Below are 9,070 nucleotides of genomic sequence, written 5' to 3'. Positions count from 1 at the left end.
GGCTTCTGAATTGAATTATCATATCACTGATACCTTGTTATTAAAGACATCTTAGATTAAGAGAAAATACCACTTGATACTGAAAGGTAAGCTGATCAACTAATTACTTGACAAGTTTCAAAAGACATTCTTTGAAAACAAATAGAAAGAACTCTTTTGAAATTGAAATATAATTATGAAATAATGAAGATTATGTAGCACTTAGATCCTTGAGTATTGACATTGAACAGTTAAACATGTGCCTGAGAAATGGTGTGAATATCCTCAGAAAAAATACTTTCTCATGGCTTTTCAGATGGAAATGGATTTCTGTAAGCGGCAGTGTAGACAGGACAGAAAGCTTTTGCTGTTGGTGCAAGTTAAGGATGCACTACAAATGTATGCTATACCCAACTGCCAGAATAATATTTTACATACAATCAGCTTGTAACTGACAAGTTTGCTAATCAAGTTCCACAAAACAAAAATCACAAAAATATCTAATTCGTCTTATGTTCAAGGCAACATACGTTCTTCACCTATATTCAAAGTGACTTCCAGTCAATCTAATTGTTTCTCCCACCCACCCCCAGACCTAGTAGTTTCAGAATGTTATTTCCATATCCAAGGTTTATTATAAATTATGTGTGCCCTTAATTTGTTTCTTTATATGACTATCACCCCATTGTTCATCGATTTGCTTGAGCAGGCACCAATAACATCTCCACTCATCCCTGTTACATGCTAGTGTATCCTGATGGCACACTGGAGGCTCTTTCAGGGTCAGAAGAATGAGGACCATCATTGTTACTGTTTTTGACATATCGAGTATGTCACGGGTAGCTTAGCAGGCTCTGCTGTGAGGGTGGAATACTCTTGGTAGCTTGCAGAACTCTCAGAGAGGAATGGAGGCTTTTGGGACCAGGCTCTAGTCACCTTTACAGGTGTTCCTAGTCAGGCATACATGCGGGCAGGATACTCTCAGTAGCCTGCCAGGTTCTCTGAGAGTGAGAACTCGAGAATAAGAGGTCACGTGACCTCTTATTTTTATATATATTCATATAAAATATAAATCTTTTTATAAAGATTTTTATAAATAATATAAATATAATTATTTTTTCACTGTCACTGTCCTCCCGTTGTTTATCAATTTTCTCGAGTGGACCCAGTAACATCTCCATCGTGAGACTTTGTTGTTACTGTGTTTGGCATATTGAATACATCATGGGTAGCTTGCCAGGCTTTGCTGTGTGGGCGAGATACTCTCGGTAGCTTCCCGGGCTCTCTGAGAGGGACGGAGGAATCAAACTCGGGTCAGCCATGTTGGCTGCATGCAAGGCAAACACCCTATCTGCTGTGCTATCGCTCCAGCCCAAGCATTTTATATTTTATTTTATATATATTTATATTTTATATAATTATATCATCACATCATCACTGTCATCCCATTAATCATCGATTACTCAAGCGGGCACCAGTAGCATCTCTATTTGTCCCAGCCCTGAGATTTTAGCATCGTAAACTTTATGCTCTCTATCCGAGGATGTGGCATGCCAGTTGGATGTCCTTGGGCATAATGGTGACGCACTTGGCAAAAATGCGCAGATGTTGGTGTCCTGGAAGGGTCCCACCAGGTAGGCCTCACACACCTCCTACAGCGCCATGACAGCCAGGCTCTGGGAGCGCAGGTCGGTCTTAAAGTCCAGCGTGACCTTGCGCATCAGTGCCATGGTGTCGGCCAATAGCGATGTGGCTTTTTCACACCACCCATAGTTGGAGCGCTTTTGGGGTCCCTTGGTGACCAGCTACTTGTGGGGCATTGAAGTGCATGCTATCTGCATAGTCTGAGCCCTCTCATACTTCCAAACTCAGCTAGAGACTTCCTTCAGGGTTAGGGAAATAAGACCCATTTAGCTACTGTTGGCATATATAATTATATATTACACATAATAAAAATAAATATATAATTAATATATTCAATTATAAATTTAAAATATATAAACATAAATTTTATAAAATATATGTATATGTAAATTTTATTTATATATAAATTATCTCATTTATACATGGTATATAAAGAAAATATAAAGGCAGAGTCTCCTGCCCCTGTGCCTGGCTGTTCTCACCAGGGCCCCTTGGAGGAGGGTGGGTTGAGTTTCCCTCAAGCAGAGCCCCAGCAGCTGAAGACCTCCGGGACCCAGACACAGCCATTCTGAGACCACTCTCCCCATGCTTGGATAAGCCTCATGCATGAAGGAACCAGCAGAGGAACCCAGGTGTGTGGGACCTGGGGCTGAGATCTCCAAGTCTGCTCGGTTCAGGACTGGGCCTCTTCCACCCAGATCCCCCATCTTCCAGTAGCTAGACTTTTACAGCCACCAACTGCCATGTGATCTCATCAATGACCAGGTTTATAAATTTAAATTTTATAAATTTATATATAAAATATAAATTTTATAAAATTTTATTTAAAAAATTATAAAATATAAATCAAATATAAAACATATATGTTTCTTTATATACCATAGATAAATTAAATCATCCTGTATTTGTACTTCTGATTCTGGATTATTTTTCTCGGTCTGATACCCTCCAATTCCATTCAACTTGTGACGAACTGCACGTTTTTATTTTGTCTTATGTCTGCATAGTATTCCATTGTGTGTAGATGGTATAACTTCTTAGGCAAGTCAGCTCTTGTTGGACCTTTGGGTTGCTTCCATATGCTGGTTATTGTAACTAAAAGCTATCATGAACATTGTCGCCCATAACTTTTCAATTGAGTTATTTCATGTTTGGGGGGTAGATATCTAGAAGTGGGATTGCTGGGTTAAGTGGAGTTCCATTTTTATTTGTTAATAGAGTCTGGACCAAGTGATATTCCCACCAACATGAATGAGGGTTCTTTTTTGCCACAACCTAATAAGTGCTTGTTTATTTTTCATTTTTTTCATTATATATGTCATTTTTATTGGTTTGTGTGTGAGGTAATACCCAATACCAGACCATTGTTTAGATTTGTTTTTCTTATACTAATTGACTGCATACTTTTTCATATGCTTATTGGTCATCTGTATATCTTCTTTATGGAAGTCTCTGTTCATCTCTTCTTTCTACTTTATGATATGGAACACCCTTTTCCGAATCCCCCCACCGAAAAAAAACACCTCATAATAATGCTTATTTTCATTTATGGGTAGAGGTACTTTCTATCATCTAGGGCTATGTAAAGTGTCTCATAATGCCATTTTGCTCTATAATTTAAAACAATTTTGCAATATACACTATTTTCAGATCAAGGATTGGTAAACTAAGTCATAGAGAGGTATAATAATTTTCCTACGTGGCAAAACTAAGTGGTACAACAAGTATGCATCAACACCAAAGCCATGGTCTAGTTTAATGTATGCGTTCAGCCTTTTCCATATTTCCATTCATGGGTATCACATGGCGGCTGGAGCGATAGCACAGCAGATAGGACGTTTGCCTTGCATGCAGCCGACCCAAGTTCTATTCCTTCATCCCTCTCGGAGAGCCCGGCAAGCTACCAAGAGTATCCCACCCGCACAGCAGAGCCTGGCAAGCTCCCTGTGTCATATTCGATATGGCAAAAACATTAACAACAAGTCTAACAATGGATACGTTACTGGTGCCTGCTCAAGCAAATCAATGACCAATGGGTACTACACACTTTAGAATGAGAATTTTTATCTCAGTGTGTCTTCTGCCTTTCGCTTCTATTGCATCGTCCATGCCAATATCCATCTAAAACATTTTATTGTTGTAGTGCTTTAATACTTAATTCTTCTTTATGAGTGACCCTGTATATATATATATACATATATATAAATATATATACATATATAAATATATATATACATATATATATAATCTTACATGAAGCTTGTATCATTTTAAATGGCATTGTACTTACTAATCTGTTGTTGGATAAGTAGTGACTTTTGAGAACTGATAGGAAACAAATGTTTTATTCATTTTTGATTGCAGAGAATATTAGCATTCACTGCAATACCTGCCCACATAATCATCTGTGATCTTCAAGAAAATGCTGGTAAATCAATCGTTGCTTCTTGTTTGCACTACTACAGAAAATTCTCTGAAACTTTCCAAATAAGTAAACCAGGTATTTTCCCTTATTTGACAACTACTTGTGCTCTCAAATTCTTTTGGATTTGTGTGAGTAGACAGCCAAATCTGGTATATCTTTATTGCCGTGGGTTTGTTGTTTGTTTGTTTTAGTTCTGGTAATGTTTCAGTATTACTAGAATGAAGATTCTTTTAGTTTGCACTCAAATGGCAATAATAGGCAAGACTATAGAGTCTGTCAAATAGTGAAATGCATAACTGTCAACATCAACTTTGCACAGAAACCAGAGGAAAACTGATTTACTTCTTTAGAAAACTTCAGTTTTGCTAAGAATCTTTCATATATGCAATTGTTATTTAAATGTACTAATATTTGAACATTACCTATATGTTTTAAAGTGCTTATTTAATTGAATCAATGTCCAGAATATGAGCCCAATTAGGTAACTTCCATCCACTTCCTACACCAGCTAAAAAGCTTTAGAGATATATAATACAGCTTTACAGAGAGATAAACTTTACAGACAGATAATCTGCATCTTTCCATGAAAGTTGGGAAGTTCCTTTTTAAAATTTCCTTACCCTAGTAGATTGAGGACTGGAAATACAATAGTTTTGTTGATTGTGTCAGGTTCGTTCCCCTCTTGAGAATTTTTCCTAAAAGGAATAAACAGAAAGTTTACTAGGAGATGCTTTATGGTTGATGGAAGAACCACAGCAATGGTGTTTTTCAGTAGAGAATAGATTAGACTCAACTTCAAATTCAACAGGGATATGTATTTCCAAGGAGTATGGCATGTGGTTATTGGATGGACATTACTGAGAAAATATTTAAGGCAAGAAAGGATACTTTTTATGTTACATGGTGAAGGATGAGCAACCTAATCAAATGTCAAAGGGGTTCAAAAAATAAGCATAGGAGACTGTGGTAAATTCACTACACAGGATGCTTGCAAAAATCTAGTAATGCTCAGATTACCATGGAAACCCCAAAGTTGGAATATACTAAACAAGAGTGTTTAGAAAAACCTGAGTAGAATTTTTGGCCAAGGACAGTATCTTGTAACTCTTCAGAATCATAAGTCAAGGCAATCTGGAATTTGCCCAAACCACTATACTCTAGTCAGTGTATCTCTAGTGTATCTCTTTATCCACATTCCATCTTTGCCTAGGCTTCTCTGACATAAAACCACAGCCCAATCACATAAGGAGGCCAAACATTCCAAAACATTTAGACTTTTGCATATATCTGTGAAATCCATCTGGGTCCCATGGAGGATCTTTCAGGGTAAATATGCCTATGGAAATAATATGAACTAAATTCCTGTTTTTTCTCCTCCTCCTAATAGTTTGTGATAATTTCCTCAGCTGTGTGTCTCTGAGCATGAATGACAAGGGAGCTAAACGATTATCTTCAATGGCTATTTTATGGGAGAACAATTCCATCCTGAACTTCCTGTCTATATTATGTGCTATTGTCACATCATCTGCCATAGCCATTCACCTCTTTCACTGTGATTGTTTTCAATGGGTCTTTATAAATGTCTATTTTTTTGCTTTTTAGGTCACACCTGGTGATGCACAGGGTTTACTCCTGGCTCTGTGCTCAGGAATTACCCCTGGCTGTGCTCAGGGGACCATATGGTATGCTGGGAATCGAACCCGGGTTGGCCACGTGCAAGGCAAATGCCCTACCCATTGTGCTATCGCTCTAGCCCCTATAAATGTCTTAATTTCAAAACTGGCAGTCTAATAAATTGTAAGCATAGGTAATATCTGAGATTGGTGAACTCATTACTGGTCAGATGTTATAACCAAAGTAAGTAGACCAGTTTATGTTATCCATACTCATGGACAATGGACATTGAAATGAAAGCACAGTATAAAGATTGATTCAGACCTGCTTCAATAAACATAAATGCTATTAAGTAAAAGAATCTTCTGGTGCATAGAATGATAGGTGATGAGTTTTACCTGCCTATATTATAATATTCACAACAATCTCCTTTTTTTTCCCTTTTCAAAAAACAACATTGGATTAATACACCTAAATTGTTTCTTAAGAACTGATAAATACATATTAGTAAGGGAGAACTAGATGCTGTATAATATTCTATCCTTACCTTCCTCTCTTGGGACTATATTTCAGAACCTTAGCGGATATCTGATGCTTAAAATATATATGTGTATCTAATTTTAATTAGACACACTAAGATAGTGCAGTTATTAATAATTAATTATAACTTAGAAGATTGGCTGGAGCAATAGCAGTGGGTATGGCATTTGCCTTGCACATGGCCGACCCAGGTTCGATTCTTCTGTCCCTCTCAGAGATCCTGGCAAGCTACCGAGAGTATTCTGCCCAACGGCAGAGCCTGGCAAGTTCCCTGTGGCATATTCGATATGCCAAAAACAGTAACAACAAGTCTCACGATGGAGACATTACTCTTGCCTGGTCGAGCAAAATTGGTGAACAACAGGACGACAGTGCTAGAGTGTTGCTAGGCTAATTTAGAAGAATCATGACTATATACTGCAATACAAATGTGAATGTGCTATCTAAATATCTTTCTATAATATATAAGACTGAGGGTGACCATTGATAACTTAAACTGTGAAAAGTGAAACCTGGTGTAAAAAGGAATCGATGGCAAACACGTAGAGTAATCCGTAAATTTTCTATGAGGTTTCTGTATGTTAGTCTTAATTGCTTTCTGTAAATAATATGACTGACAAACAAGGTTGATAGGAATCGTTTTTACTGAACACAATATGAGGTCTATGTATTCTGAGGTATTCTGAGGTCTAATGAATTACCAATGAAAATATCACCATTTCACGACCACAATTATCCTACTGTTCATCGATTGCCCCGAGCAGGCCCCAGTAACGTCTCCTTCTTCCTAGCCCTGAGATTTTAAAAGAGCCATTTCAATGCTCTTTCAGGATTAGGAGAATGAGACCCATCATTGTTACAGGTATTTGGCATATTGAATACGCCACAGGGAGTTTGCCAGACTCTGCCATGTGGGCAGGATACTTTTGGTAGCCTGCCACGTTCTCTAAAGGAAAAATAAGATTTGAGGCCACGCACTTCCGGGAGCTGGGTTTTGTAGTCTCTGCGTCTTGGCCATTGATGGGACCAACCTGGCGCTGGCGGCAGCTGGTGGGTGTGACGCCTACCTAATGGAAGATGGGGGGTCTGGTTGGAGAAGGCCTAGTCCTAATCCGAATAGGCTTGGAGACCTCAGCCCCAGGACCGCATGCCTGGATTCCTCTGCCAGTTCTTTCATGCATGAGGCCCGTCCTTGTGGAGAGTGGTCCCAGCATGGAGGTCCTCAGCTGCTGGGGCTCTGCTGGGGCGAGGGGGAGGGGGGGAGAAACTCAACCCTCCCCCCTACAAGGGGTCCCGGTGAGGACCGCCATCAGAGTCTCCTGCCGGGACTCAGGGAAATAAAAATAAGCCCTTAGAGTCATGGATTTTTGAGCCATCAGTGTCCGAGGCGCGCGTCGTCCCCACCGAAAGTGCTACCTTAAAAAAGAGGGGAGGCGCAGATGAGCCCCTGCTGACTTGAGAAGAGGCTACACTGATCGCTGAGAGGAACTGGAGGGGGAGAGGAAAAATAAAGGAGGAAAAAAAATCCAATCAAAAAAAAAAAAACCCAACCCCAAAATGACCCAAACTCAGCATCGAGAGCTGGAACAGGCACGTCACCATGAGCAGCATGGCCATGTTGCTGGCCCGGCTCCCCGACCGCAGCAGCAACTTTCGGGAGGATGCCCCCGGCCCCCTGTGCCCGGGGATGGAAGGGAAGAACCCACCATGCCAGGCCGCGGGGGCAGCAAAGGGCCAGCCCCCCAAGCCCGTGCCTGTCCTCTCTCACGCCAGGTGCAACGAGGACGGCTTGGGGGAGCCCGAGGGGCGGGTCTCCCCAGATTCCCCACTGACGCGCTGGACCAAGTCCCTGCTGAGTCTGCTGGGTGACCAGGACGGCGCCCACCTCTTCTGGACTTTCCTGGAGAGGGAGAAATATGCGTGGATACCTTGGACTTCTGGTTTGTCTGCAACGGGTTCCGACAGATGAGCCTGAAGGATGCCAAGACGCTGAGCGTGGCCAAGGCCATCTACAAGAGGTACACCGAGAAAAGCAGCGTGGTGTCCAAGCAGATGAAGCCGGCCACCAAGACCTACATCTGCGACGGCATCAAGAAGCAGCAGATCGACTAGGCCATGTTCAACCAGGTGCAGACGGAGGTCCAGGCGGTGATGGAGAGAACGCCTACCAGATGTTTCTGCCCCCTGACATTTACCTCGAGTACGTCCGGATCGGCGGGGAGAACACGGCCCACCTGAGCAGCGAGCTGGGCGGCCTGGCATGGTGGGTTCTTCCCTTCCTTCCCAGGCACAGGGGGCCGGGGTGCATCCTCCCACTTTGTACATATGCATTTTTGTTTTAATGATAGATAAATTTGCTGTGCATAAACTTTATAATTTATTGAAATCTCATTTATTGTCTTTCTGTTCTGGTTTGTTCCTTGCATATAGCAGTGATATAAAATATTTTAAGTGAATAAAATAAGTTAGTATTTGTCGGATGAGAGCCCTCCCCGCCCAAAGGGACCCAGCCCCAGAAGCCGACCTCCACTACCCAACCACCACCCACCACACTCCAGGCCACTTTCTGGACCGCGTTGTCATTTTGCAGTCGCATGACACATTATAAAACACTTTCTACCTATTTCCCATAATTACCACCCACATTTGATAGGGTTAAGACAGTAGGCGACAAATGATAGAAAGAAATATATAAATATATGCCTCTCGGATAGCCCGGCAAGCTACCGAGAGTATCCCGCCCTCAGGGGCAGAGCCTGGCAAGCTACCTGGCGTATTTGATATATGAAAACCAATAATGACTACAGGTCTCATTCCCCTGACCCTGAAAGAACCACCAATCATTGGGAAAATACGAGTGAAAAGAGG

General features: G+C 41.2%; 1 pseudogene; it reads left to right on the top strand.

The window, feature by feature from the left end:
• The first annotated feature begins 7,802 nt into the window (after positions 1-7,802).
• LOC130037416 (axin-2-like) lies at positions 7,803-8,314 on the top strand (annotated as a pseudogene).
• The last annotated feature ends 756 nt before the right edge of the window (positions 8,315-9,070 follow it).

Source organism: Sorex fumeus, unplaced genomic scaffold (assembly GCF_029834395.1).
Source record: "Sorex fumeus unplaced genomic scaffold, SorFum_2.1 ptg000006l, whole genome shotgun sequence".
NCBI classification, from domain to species: Eukaryota; Metazoa; Chordata; class Mammalia; order Eulipotyphla; family Soricidae; genus Sorex; species Sorex fumeus.
The sequence above is the reverse complement of the archived record's forward strand: the minus strand, read 5'-3'. Positions and strand labels throughout refer to the sequence as shown.